The sequence below is a fragment of the Phaseolus vulgaris genome, chromosome 9, assembly GCF_000499845.2.
Source record: "Phaseolus vulgaris cultivar G19833 chromosome 9, P. vulgaris v2.0, whole genome shotgun sequence".
Classification (NCBI taxonomy): Eukaryota; Viridiplantae; Streptophyta; class Magnoliopsida; order Fabales; family Fabaceae; genus Phaseolus; species Phaseolus vulgaris.
This window is the reverse complement of record NC_023751.2, coordinates 1,766,189-1,779,313: the sequence shown is the minus strand read 5'-3', so window position 1 is coordinate 1,779,313 and position 13,125 is coordinate 1,766,189. Positions and strand designations below refer to the sequence as shown.

General features: G+C 36.2%; 1 long non-coding RNA gene across 1 annotated transcript; it reads right to left on the bottom strand.

The window, feature by feature from the left end:
* Positions 1–10,056: 10,056 nt before the first annotated feature.
* Positions 10,057–13,122, bottom strand: LOC137820357 (uncharacterized). Its single transcript, XR_011082612.1, has 4 exons — positions 12,973–13,122; positions 10,717–10,737; positions 10,542–10,611; positions 10,057–10,380 (listed from the first exon to the last, which is right to left on the bottom strand). It is a non-coding gene; the product is annotated as an uncharacterized lncRNA (long non-coding RNA).
* Between the last annotated feature and the right edge of the window lie 3 nt (positions 13,123–13,125).

Genomic DNA, 13,125 nt, shown 5'->3' with positions numbered 1-13,125 from the left:
ATCGCTTGTCGCAAGTGCCACCTTCCTTATCGCTACACCATGCATGTTCTAGCTGAGGAAACCTTGCCACCAACGAATGTCCACTCTGGGAATCCTGTTGCTGATGAGCATGTTGTTCCCTTCAACCCACTCGACCTTCACGCCCCATGCTGGTGCAACAATCATCTTACCGAGCTTATACGCTTGAACTTACTCTTCTGAGCCTCCAACAGCTTTAACTAAGTCTACTGGGAGATCCGGCGATGTGCTCCTTGTGGCGATATCAGACCACCCGATCTTCCATTATCTAATACGTCGATGACAAACAAACCCGGCGACAACCGACTATGCTCGCTTCTGAACCATTCACCTTTCTCTTGTCCACGTGTTCTGCTGAGCCCGCCCCACATAGTCACGTGCCAGACACGTCATCACACCCAATGACTTGGTCGGTACAGAACCCATTTACCGTAAAACCCTAGTCTTCCCAACATGTAATATAAGAACTCCCAACTCACCGAATCGTATGCCTTCTCGAAATCAAGTTTCACAATCAGCCCCCTTTTCTTCCTTCTTTTCAGATCGTCCACTACCTCATTCACAATAAGGGCACTATCTAACAAGCCTCTATTGGACAAAAATGTTGATTGTGATCCATCTATCACTTTCTCAATTACTTTTTTAATCCTGTTAGAAAGCACTTTTGTCAGAATCTTGTAAAAGCAACCAACGAGTGATATAGGTTTGTACTCTTCAAAGGATTGAGGGTTCTCAGACTTTGGGATCAACGTTAAGAATGAAGCATTACATCCCTCCGGAATCTTCCCCTCTCTATGAAAGAATTTTACAGCTCCCAACACGTCCTTTTCTAAAACACTCCAGTTGTTTTTAATGAAATTGAAAGTTACTCCATCAGGGCTAGGACTTTTATGACCATCACAATTCCAAATGGCGTCATTTATTTATTTTTCATCAAACGGATTAATCAAGAGTCTATTATCAGATTCAGATATCTCCTTGAATTCCACATTATCCAGTCTAACCCCAATATCTTCGATGGCCGACATCTTGTTTTTGTAAAACTCTTTAACCATCTCCTTTACCTTATTTGGTTCTTCCACCCAGTTACCAGAGAGATTACAATGTGCTCCTTTTATCTCATTTCTCACCCTCTTCCATTTGATAGAAGCATGAAAGAATTTTGAGTTGGAATCCCCCTATTTAATCCATAGTGCTCTTGACTTTTGTTGTAGTAAAGATTTGTTTCTCTCATTTATTTCCTGTAACTGACTCAAAAGTTCTCTTCTCTCCCTGATTTTATTTTCATCCAAACCATCTGTATCATCTCTCATATCCAACTCTCTTATATTCCTCAAGATGTCAAGTTAATCTTATCAATATGACCAAATATCTCTTTATTCCATCCCTTCAGATCACTTTTTAACATATTCAATTTCTCTTTTAACACAGAGATTTCGTTACCCTGAACCAAGTAACTTTCCCACTTGCTTTTAGTGAAACTTTCAAACTCCTTATTTTCTTGCCATATGTCAAGAAACCTAAAGGGTTTTGGGCCCCAATCAACCACATTTGATTTTAGCACCAATGCACAGTGGTCAAATATTTGTCTATCTATGACATATTGCTTACATCCTGGCCATTGTTGTAACCATTCAAAAGTAATTAAGAATCTGTCGAGCCTGCTTTTTGCTTTACCATTAGGTCTGTACCAAGTATATTTTCTACCAATACAGGGTATATCCACCAATTCCATATTATCAATGAAATTATTAAAACCTTGCAATTCTCTCTTGTTACCATTGGAACTATTTATCCCCCTACGTTCCCTTTCGTGTCTTATGGAGTTGAAATCTCCCAAAATGCACCAAGAGTTACAAGGTTCCCTTTTGCCTAATCTCTAATAAATCTGCCCACATTTGCCTTTTCACTTGCAGATTACAAGAAGAATACACATTTACAATGACAACAAGAATGTTTTTCTCCTTAAAAAACCCCGAGAACAAAATAAACCATCTATTGATGAGGTAATTAGAACACTGGAAAAACTTTTTATGCCAAATAGTAAGAATACTCCCTGACCCATTAGTTGGTTCACTATAACAATAATCAATGTCATTATCTCCCCATAACTGACAACAATTATTTAAACTAAAATTTGTCATTCTTACTTCTTGCAAACACAACATTCTAACATCTTCCTTTCTAATCAATTCCTTAATATACCTCCACTTTACTGGATTCCCAAACCCTCTCACATTTAACGTAAGAATTCTCATTGATGACTCATATTCTCCCCCGCTTCCCTTTGGATTTTCAGAATCCTATCCCTTTTTTCTAATTCTTCTAGGCATACCATCACATTACTCTCAACCCCGCATATAACCCCTAGCTGTTTACCCAATTCCCATACTCTAATCGTTTCTAGACTTCCATGTTTTAACCAGAACAGTTATTTATTCCCATATCAGAAACAGAATTACTAATTTGGGATAGAACTGATCTTAAATTCTTGCGTTCTTCCCGCTTGCTGTTTTTGCTTGATTCGCCCACCCAAAAGACTCTTCTTTCCATTGTAGCAGATGAATTTATTGTAAACGGTTCATTGCCTTGAATTTTTTGGTTGTCCATATCATTCGCGAACAATTGATACCCCTTATTTGCTGGTTTTTCAAACGGTACATATGTGTCACTTATTATGCTTAAACTCGAACTAGATTGAAATTGGATGTGCGTATGTTTGTTCTTCGTTTCAACTGAATCATGTTGAGAAGGTGATTGGTAGGCCTCCCCTATTTGTGTTACGCATAAAGAATCTTCCACCCTCGAAATTGAAATCGTTGGATCATGCTCCCCTTCCTTCACCACTTTTGCCGACGTCTGTGTGTGTTCCCCCTCCTTCATCACTTTCGCTTTCGCTAACGTCGATGCGTTTTCCCCCACGTTCTCCATTTTCGCCGACGTCGATTCTTCATAGATAGGAACTGCTGCCCCTTGCACTATCATCTTCAACTTACATGGGTGTTTCCCCCTTTTCTCCCCCGTAACCTCGAACGGGTTAATGGTTATCGCGGTGGCCGCACCGTTACCGATATTCATATGACGTGTGGTGCCACTATCACTCCCTTGTTGTCCACCCTGGTCTGTTTTGTGAAGTTCGTAAAAAAAATCTGAGTTAACCGGGCTTCTAGACAACCCATTCCACAGCAACTCCTTCTTACACCCAACTGGGCCAAGTTTTGAAAAAGCCTGCTTTAAATTTTTACTTCTGCACCTCCCTTCTTCCGTTGCATATGTTACTTTGTTCTCCACACATTGGTCCATATCTGAAAGCCCACACCTTTTTTCCACGTCTACCCTACTTAGAGCCGTTGGTGTATCAGACCCTAGGTTTTCCTTTCCTATGACTGATTTGAGAATAGGTGCAGAGATAAGACCTATGGTTCTAGCCATGAGAGATTTACAGCAGCTTAACGGTGCAGCAGGTTCCGATTTCCGACAGCCTTGTACCGCTAGTGGCGGTGCCATACTCACTTCTGCCGTCGATTTCTCCTCGACAACCTTACTTGCTTCTTCAAAATCCCTACTGCCCGATCGCACTGATGCATTAGATGCTATTGAGTCAGCCTCTGTTTCGAAACCTTTAGAGTCTTCGTTCCAATAACATTGACAAAGTTTATAATCTGGAATTGTGCATTCTTCCTCCACTGAAACCTGATACAACACTTCGTTGATTTTCATATAGGAATCTTCGCTTCGCATCCCACTGTAACTCTATAACCTATGAATATAATCAATGTATTAATAATTTCAAACGGCACAATTATATATTCACAATACAATATTTAAATCTAAAAGTTCTCTTTTGTACATCTTTTATACATTTACAGTATATTTTTATTGAATTTAACTTAATTAAAATATTTAAACACATTCTTGAATTTAACTTAATTAAATATTTAATACACAATATAAAAAGCATAATATTTTTTTTTTAATTTTGCATTAAATCAATCCATTTAAAAAAAATTAAAAATTAAAAAATTAGAACTTTTAATCAAAAAATAAAGTTGACCTGATATGAGAATCTTAAGATTCTATACCAGTAATTTCTAAATTTTGTCTCATTTGTTAAAATAAAACACAATTATATACTCAATTACTCATATAACACTATTTACATTTTTATTTTTCCATCTAACACTGTTTTGTTTTTATTTTCCTATCTAACACCTTTTTGTTTTTATTTTTCTATCTAACAGAATTTCAAATATAAAAAAAATTAATAAATTAAAAAAAATTGATAATTTTAATTTTGAATGCATTAATAAAATAAATATTTTTAATGTTTAAAATAGTTAAAAATATAATTAATGAATAAATAAATAAGTTTTTACAAAATAAATAAAAAAAGTAATAAATTAAAAATATTTAGTTTACTTTTTTTTAAGAATGAAGAAAATAAAAAATTCAACCCTACAATAACATAAAAGTTGAATCTATAAACAAAAATTAATATTTATTTTTATTATTATTAATGATGTAATCATGTTAATTTCAAGTTCAAGTAAAAAATACAGGACATAATTATTAAGGGTGGCAAAGTGGGGCGGATTGCGGTAAAAAACGCGGGGCAGGCTAACGTTTTCAACCCGCATAACCCACGGCCCGCGCGGGCCAACAGCGGGGCGGGGCGGGGCGGGGCGGACTGGCCAGCTAACCTGCAAAATAAAAATAAAATATAAAAAAATTAATTGACTTGACAATAATGGTCCAATGGAGGAGTGACAACTTTGAGGGAAAAAAATTAGGTTTTCACTCAAAACACAACGCAATTACGCTATTTCAAAAAACACACACAACACACGACACACTCTCCTTTGCAGCGCTGCGCTCGCTCCGCTTACGACTTCGCGTGGCTTCGCCTTCAACTGTTGTGCGCTCCGCTGCTCCACACTGCTATTGCCTCCACTCCTTCTCTATGTTCTAAAAAAAAAATGGGTCGGCCCGCGGGCCAATCCGCATGCGAGGCGGGTCATGAAAATCGGCCCGCATTTTGTATGCGGGGCGGGCCAACGCGGCCCGCATTTTGCGGGCTTATGCGGGGCAGACCGACCCGCTTTGCCACCCCTAATAATTATAAAAAAAAGAAGTTAATTAGTATTAATTAATAATGGACACAAATAATATTGAAGTGTCTACCCTAAATGCAAAATCCTAAAAAAAAACTAATACAAATGTTACACTTAGTGCTTAAAAATGAGAAGAAAAAAAATTCAAAAATAAATAAATATAGAAAATAAAAACAAAAAACATTAATAAATAAAGAATGGCAGAAAAAAAATAATAAATAAAAACATAAAAGATATAAAAAAATACAAAATAAAATAAGATAAAGATAAAATATAAAAATAAAATAAAAACAAATAAAAACAAGATAACATAAGAGATATATGCTTTTCAACAATCTTGAGTTGTGTGTACAATCATCAACAACTTCACAAATTTTGTTTATTATCTTTGCTCAATACATTTGCATTTGATTTGATTATGCACTAAGGTGTTAATGGAAGCCAAAACCACCAACTAAGGAATGTTTAAAACTTAAGTTATGTAGTAAGAAAAAAGTGGTTACCTTGGTTCTATTAATTGGACACCTATGTATGGGTTTTAGAACAATTTGGACTCATGCGCAAAATTACTACTAACTCCACCTATTTTGTTTGTTATCTTCACTCAATACATTTGAATTTTATTAGGTGTTGTACTAAGGTGTTAATGAAAGCTAAAACTACCAACTAAGGAATTTTTAAAACTTGACTTATTCTGTAAAAAAATAAGTGGTTACCTTTGTTCAATTATGTGGACATCTACATATAATTTTTTTAACAATCTTGACTTGTGTGCACAATCACCAACAACTGCACAAATTTTGTTTATTATCTTCACTCAATACATTTGTATTTGATTTGGTTATTTACTAAGGTGTTAATAAAAGCCAAAACCACCAACTTAACAATGTTCTAAACTTAAGTTATGAAATAAGTGGTACATGTGTTCTATTAAGTGGACACTTGACATAGTTGCTCCTGTCAAGAGTTGGTGGCCATAAACGTAACACAGGTGACCACTTACACACACACAGGTAACCATTTTGACTGTGAAAATAGGTTTGCATGAAGCTTTGCCTAGGTAACACCTTGGTTAGCCCAAAATGTTGTAATCACGAAATTGGAAGTCATTAAGGAGTAAGGGTGAGTATTTAATGTTGTGGGGGGTGATGCGAAACTAATTCCTAGCTCATTGAAAATAGTTCATCCTGTCAAGAGTTGGTGGCCATAAACATAATATAGGTGACCACTTTACACACACACGGGTAACCACTTTGGTTTTGACAGTAGGTGTGCAGGAACGTGTGCCTGGGTAACAGTGTGGTTAGCTCAAAGGGTTGTAATAACGAAATTGGAAGTGATTGAGGAGTAAGGGTCAGGTTTTAATGTTTTGAGAGTGATGCAAAACTAATTTTTGGCTCATTTGAGACAGTTGATCCTGTGAGCAGTTGGTGGCCATAAACATAACATAGGTGACCAGTTACACACACACATGTAACCAATTTAGCTTTGACAGTAAGAGTGCAGGAACCTGTGCCTCGGTAACACCATTTTTGATGTCGTACTTGACTACGTTAATACATTTGGTTTGTTTATACAACGGTGTTACCCAGGCACAGGTTCTTGCATACCTACTGTCACAGTCAAAGTGGTTACCCGTGTGTATGTAACTGGTCACCTATATTATGTTTATGGCCATCAACTTTCGAAAGGATAAACTGCCTCAAATGAGCGAGAAATTAGTTCTACATCATCCCCAAAACATCAAAAAATCACTCTTACTCATCAATCGCTTTGAATTTTGTCATTACAACCCTTTGGGCTAACCACGTGGTTACCCATGCACAGGTTCCGACAGACCTACTGTCACAACCAAAGTGGTTACCCCGTGTGTGTGTAAGTGGTTACCTGTGTTATGTTTATGGCCACCAAGTCTTGACAGGATCAACTCTCTCAAATGAGCGAGAAATTAGTTCTACATCTCCTCCAAAACATTAAAAACTCACCCTTACTCCTCAATCACTTCCAACTTCGTCATTTCAACCCCTTGGGCTAACCAAGGTGTTACCTAGGCAAAGCTTCCTAGAAACCTACTTTCACAGCCAAAGTGGTTACCCATGTGTGTGTAAGTGGTCACCTGTGTTATGTTTATGGTCACCAACTCTTGACAGGATAAAATGTCTCAAATAAGCCAAAAATTAGTTTTGCATCACCCTTAAAACATTAAAAATTGACCCTTACTCCTTAATCAATTTCAAGTTTGTCATTTCAACGCTTTGTGTAAGGATCTAGAAAATAACCTTGGAGTAGAAGTGATATATTTTAAAAGATACCTGAATATTTTATTATTAAAATGAAAATGACATATAAATAGAAAATTCAGTTATCCAGGTTTCATTTTAAAATAACCACCATCTCTCTAAAAGTTTCCCTTTTCCTTTCTCTCCCTTCTCTCTAAGATTCTGACCTTCTCGTTCATCTGTTTGACGATCAGAGTACGCCATTAGACTCCTGGCAGCAAAGACTACAAGACTGCCCGATCAAAATCCTAAATAGAGTAAGTTCATTTTTGGCTTACTCTTTTAGCTTTAGGGTTAATTAACTCAAGGTCCTAGTTATATAGTTAGATTTTGATTAGGACTCTGTGGTGCAGGTTAATTACCTTTAAGTTTTTGGGTAGATTTGGAGCTCTTAGTGAGTATCAACTAAAGTTCAGGTAAGGAGGGAAGCTAGTCTTATTATTTTCAATAAAACCCTAGGTTAGAAGATTCTGGATGTGGAGGTGACGTGGTCACCAATTCCAATTGTTTTTGCTTGCAGGATTGTCTCTCTTGAAGAGTAAAGTAATATATTGACTGGAATGGTTGATTTTGAATCTGTTATGGGAATAATTTGTTGAAACTGTTTGTGATTGAGAATTGAAAGTGTTTGAATGATAATATAAATGAGTTGAACTATTCTTTTTGAATATTTTGGTTGAATTACTTAAGTGAGATGTTTGATGAGAAGTGGTTGTGTGATTTCAGATGATGATTGATTTAAAGAGCATATATTTGGAATTAATTATGTGTTTTAAGTAAAGTTTGAGATATATTTGGATTGTTTAGAAAGTTTATATATATGAAGTGATTGAGTGGTGCATTGATATGTTAAATGATGTATGTAATGAGGTTAAAGTGTGATCAAGACGTAGTATTTTTAGGAAAGGAAATACCATGTTGAGATTGTTATTAGGGTGTATTGATTTGTGAGTGTCCTGTGAATGAGACGATCCTGACTCTACTGATATAATGGAATCAAATAGATGAAGTTATTCAGTTGGTGAGAGTCGAAGGAGGTCCATTTGGCTGATTCTGAGGTTTGAAAGAACTGATCAGAGCATATCAAATGGATTTACCCTGTCATATGAAGATGATGAGATGATGAGATATTGAGATAATTATGTGCATGGCTGTGTGGGTTTCACAGCAGTAGTATGACAGGTGCAGGTCTCTGGATGCTAATTTCAATACACGAGTCTTCCGGAAGTAGAGTCAAGTGTCTATGTGTTGTGAGTCAGTAAAAGTCTGACATATGAAAGATAAATTTTATGAATGTAATAGACACTTGATGGTTTGAGAAATCATATGAGAATTGATGAATTATGCTTATTAATTTGAAATTTAAATTATATCAAAACTTTTTATATAGATAGCTTACCCTGTTATTTGTTTGTGTTTGTTTCTTTATCTGTGACGATCGTGTTTTACTTGGGAGCAGATGAGATTTCAGGTGATAGAGCTCCTTAGTGAACAGCTGGAGAATGAGATAGTTTTATTTGAATGTTTTGTTTTGTTGTTAAAACTTTTGATGTATATATATTAAATCCCTATGAAGAGGGATATTTCTTTTGAGATACACATATGAGAAAGTACTATATGTTATTTGTAATTAGATATTGCTTGTTTTACTTTTATTACATTATATATGGGTAAAATTAAGGATGTTACACTTTGGGCTAACCACGGTGTTCCCCAGGCACAAGTTCCTTCACACCTACTATCACAGCCAAAGTGGTTACCCGTGTGTGTTATGTTTATGACCATCAACTGTTCATAGGATGAATTGTCTCAAATGAGTCAGGAATTAGTTATGCATCACCCCCACAACATTAAAAATCGACACTTACTCCTCAATCATTTCCAATTTCGTCAATACTACCCTTTGGGCTAACCAATGTGTTACTTAGGCACAGGTTCTTGCACGCCTACTATCACAGCCAAACTGGTTACCTGTGTATGTGTAACTGGTCACCTATGTTATGTTTATGGCCACCAACTGTTCACATGACGAACTGTCTTATATGAGCCAAGAATTAATTTTGCATCACCGCCACAACATCAAAAACTGACCCTTACCCCTCAATCACCTCTAATTTTTTCATTACAGCCCTTTGGGCTAACCAACGTGTTATCCAAACAGAGGTTCCTACACACCTACTATCACAGCCAAACTGGTTACCCGTGTGTGTGTAACTAGTCACCTATGTTATGTTTATGGGCACCAACGGTTCACAGGATGAATTATCTCAAATGAATAAAACGTGAGTTTGCATGACCCCCAAAACATTAAAATTTGATCCTTACTCCTCAATCACTTCCAATTTCGTCATTACAACCCTTTGGGCTAACCACAGTGTTACCCAAACACAGGTTCATGCACATCTACTGTCACAACAAAAGTGGTTACCTATGTGTTTGTAACTGGTCACCTGTGTTATATTTATGGCCACCAACTGTTGACAGGATAACTTTCTTAAATGAGCCAAAAATTAGTGATTTAGATGAGCCAAAACTGTTCATTTTTTCATGACCTGTGATTTAGATTACGATTACCATATATGTTATTTTCATCATATGTCATTGAATTATTGAACTATTGGCCTCATTCCATTTTATAGTCCATGTACTCAAACATTAAATTAAAACTGACATTTCGAATCAATTTACATTTATACAAATATAACATTACATAAAATAGTTATTGTATGTCTTAAATATCTATAATTCTGCCAATACAATGCCAACCAATGTCTAAAAACATTTAACAATTATAAGGTCAAAATGTGATTTACAGGTTCAACCCTGTATCCTATCATAATAACTCAGCATTGCAAGACGTCACATTTTTCTGCCCTCAAGTCCAAATCTGACAGCAAATGTTCACGATGGATGTTGTCTTCGTGAAACACCAATTTGCAAACCAAATCTTGCCGCAAACTTTTAATTTGAACCTAAGCAGACAGCATCACCCATTAATATATAGACATGTGCCTTAAAACACAAATAGAAACATATATAAATGTAACCAAACTAATGAGTGGAATCCCATTTCGACCCAATGAGTAGTAATTTCTAATTAATGTAAGCATATGTGTTTTTAATATGTAGTTACCGTGCAGTTTCTTTCACAACATGCCAAGTATCCATATATCTTAAAGAATCCCAGCACCACTAGGTCATTGCTGTAGAGATAGAAATTTCAGTCCATATCAGATAAAGATGTAGAGATGCCAAGTTAAATGAGAATGAATATGTAATATTTATATCTTGTAATGACATTCTTGTACCTGCAAGCAAGACCGCATAACCTGAAATAAAGGGAGGGAGGGAGCATGACTTAGAAGAAAGAAAATTCTTCAATTACTCATATTAAGGAATGAAGCTAGAATTCTCATTCATAAGAGATGGGTCAAACATTTGTAACTGAAATGGATAGGTTAGCAGTATTGCAACTAGTTTTGATATTGCTCCAACAACAGCATAATCAACAGAATTCTGGGAAATAATTGTAAGTTTTGGATAAATTATAGATTAATTTGCCTATAACACAAAATTAATTGATATCTTTCTATAAACGTTAGATAGAAGGAAGCTAAATGTACCAGACCCAAATGTGTGGTATAAAGCTAAAAACTTGTAACAAAAGAATTTAGGATATGCATAAAGCTAAAATCTTGTAACAAAAGAATTTAGGATATGCATAAAGCTACAACTCTGGATCGTACCTAGCCATTTCAAAACAGTAAATAAAAGCTAACTGAGGCATCCACTACTCTCATGCAGGCAACAATCAGAATCGTGATTCTTGAGATGCATCATTTTGCTCAACCAAATTACTAGAGCAATTATTATAGTAATACAAGTGACAAAAAGGTCAAACATCAATAAATCATTTGAAAAATGTAAATTATCCAATACATGTAAATTCAAGAGTTAAATCGACCGAATGTCCTCTAACTTACCAACAATTTATCAGGATTTTTATTATGTAATGGATTTCCTATGAGCTCTTCTTGGATGAATGGTGAAAGATGGTGCGGAAGCTTATGGATGAGATGGACAAGGTCCTCCTAGGAGGTGTGATGACCTTGAAGGTGCATGAAGAGTATGGACATGGGGAGGTTCGGCTAGCCCCTTTGTAGGTGGTGAAAGGAAGATTAAAACCTAGAAGCTAGGCAAGGAGCAAAGTATGGCACTAAATGGGCAACATAACATTACTCAATTTAATCTTGAAAATACAAGGTGTAGGCTCCTCTTTTTATAGGCTAAAGAGGACCATCATGAAACCCTAATGCTAATCAAAATGAAATGCAAATTACATCACATGGGCACATGGAGCACATGGCCGGTCCTAGTGGGAGAAATCTTCTAGAAACCGTGAGCAATCTAGGGTAAATCAATAAGGAGACAAGTTTATGCTTTTCAACACTACACCAAATACTAAGCTACCCCTAATGGGCCTTCATGTAGCATGTACAAGTTCCTTTCTCTACCATCCGTAGATTGACCCAAATGTGCGTGGAGATGCTTGGCCATGGACCTAGTGATAGGTCCTAGACGCTCTAGTCTTCCTCCTAGACGCTCCCTTTCTAGACGCCCTTCATCTTGAGGTAGACGCTCCCCACTTGGCTCTAGACGATCTAGACTTGGCTCTAGACGTTCTAGACTTGGCTTTTGTTCGTCATGGGGTGGTGAGCTTGGCCCTCCTCCATCATTATGTAATGTACTTCTGCTGTTATTCTTTCTTATATGTTTTTAATTATATAATATACGTAAGCAAATGTTAACCAATTGTCATGGTAAATACTGAAAAAGTAAATATTGTAATTTCTATCCATTTGAGCAACTTGGAAAATAGATATATGGATGGTTTTAAATCCACCATATATGCTTCCCTTCTCCTACGAACATGATGATTTGTTCAAGCATGTGCACATCTACAGATTTCTCATTGTTATAACTACTAATATTTTTACAGCAATGACTTTCTTTGAGAAAAGAACAAATGAGGGTTGCTATGCTATTTACTAATGAACCCTTTCTCTCCTTCAAGAAAGGGGGAGGTGCTATTGATTGTCTCAAGATTCAGCAACAAAAAACCATTGAAGTCTAAATCTTTCTCAATAACTTGGTAATATTGAGTTTTTTCTCAATAACATGGAATCATGGACAAGATGATCTAAAACTCCTTCCGAACATAGTAAAAGCAGGTATACTATGAAACAACAAATTTTAGGAGATGTCCCGGGTGGTAATTCTTCTGGATTGGCATAGAATGCTTCCAAACGGAGCAAATCATTGTACTGAAATGTGAGAAATTTAATACTTGGAATGGGTTGGCCTCTTGGGAAGAGTCCAATGGTTTTCCATCATATCATATGAAAGTCCAATGGAAAAAGGAATAGAAATAAACTCTATATATAGATTAATACAAGCTAATGCAAAATTCCGAAAAAAATTATATCTATGAGAAATTAAAGTTAGATATATTTCAACATAGATATGTAAAAGAGACATGGACAATCTAAATACAGAAAATAAACCTAGAACCCGAGGTTGTCTGCTCCTTCGTCGTCGACGCTTCCTCTTTTCTCCAACAAACGCCGCTTACCCTTGAGTAACGAAGAACTCTGAAACCCTAGTCGCTCCCTATCTCAACAAATCTCCAAAGAAACCTCGTGCTCACCTTCTGACCT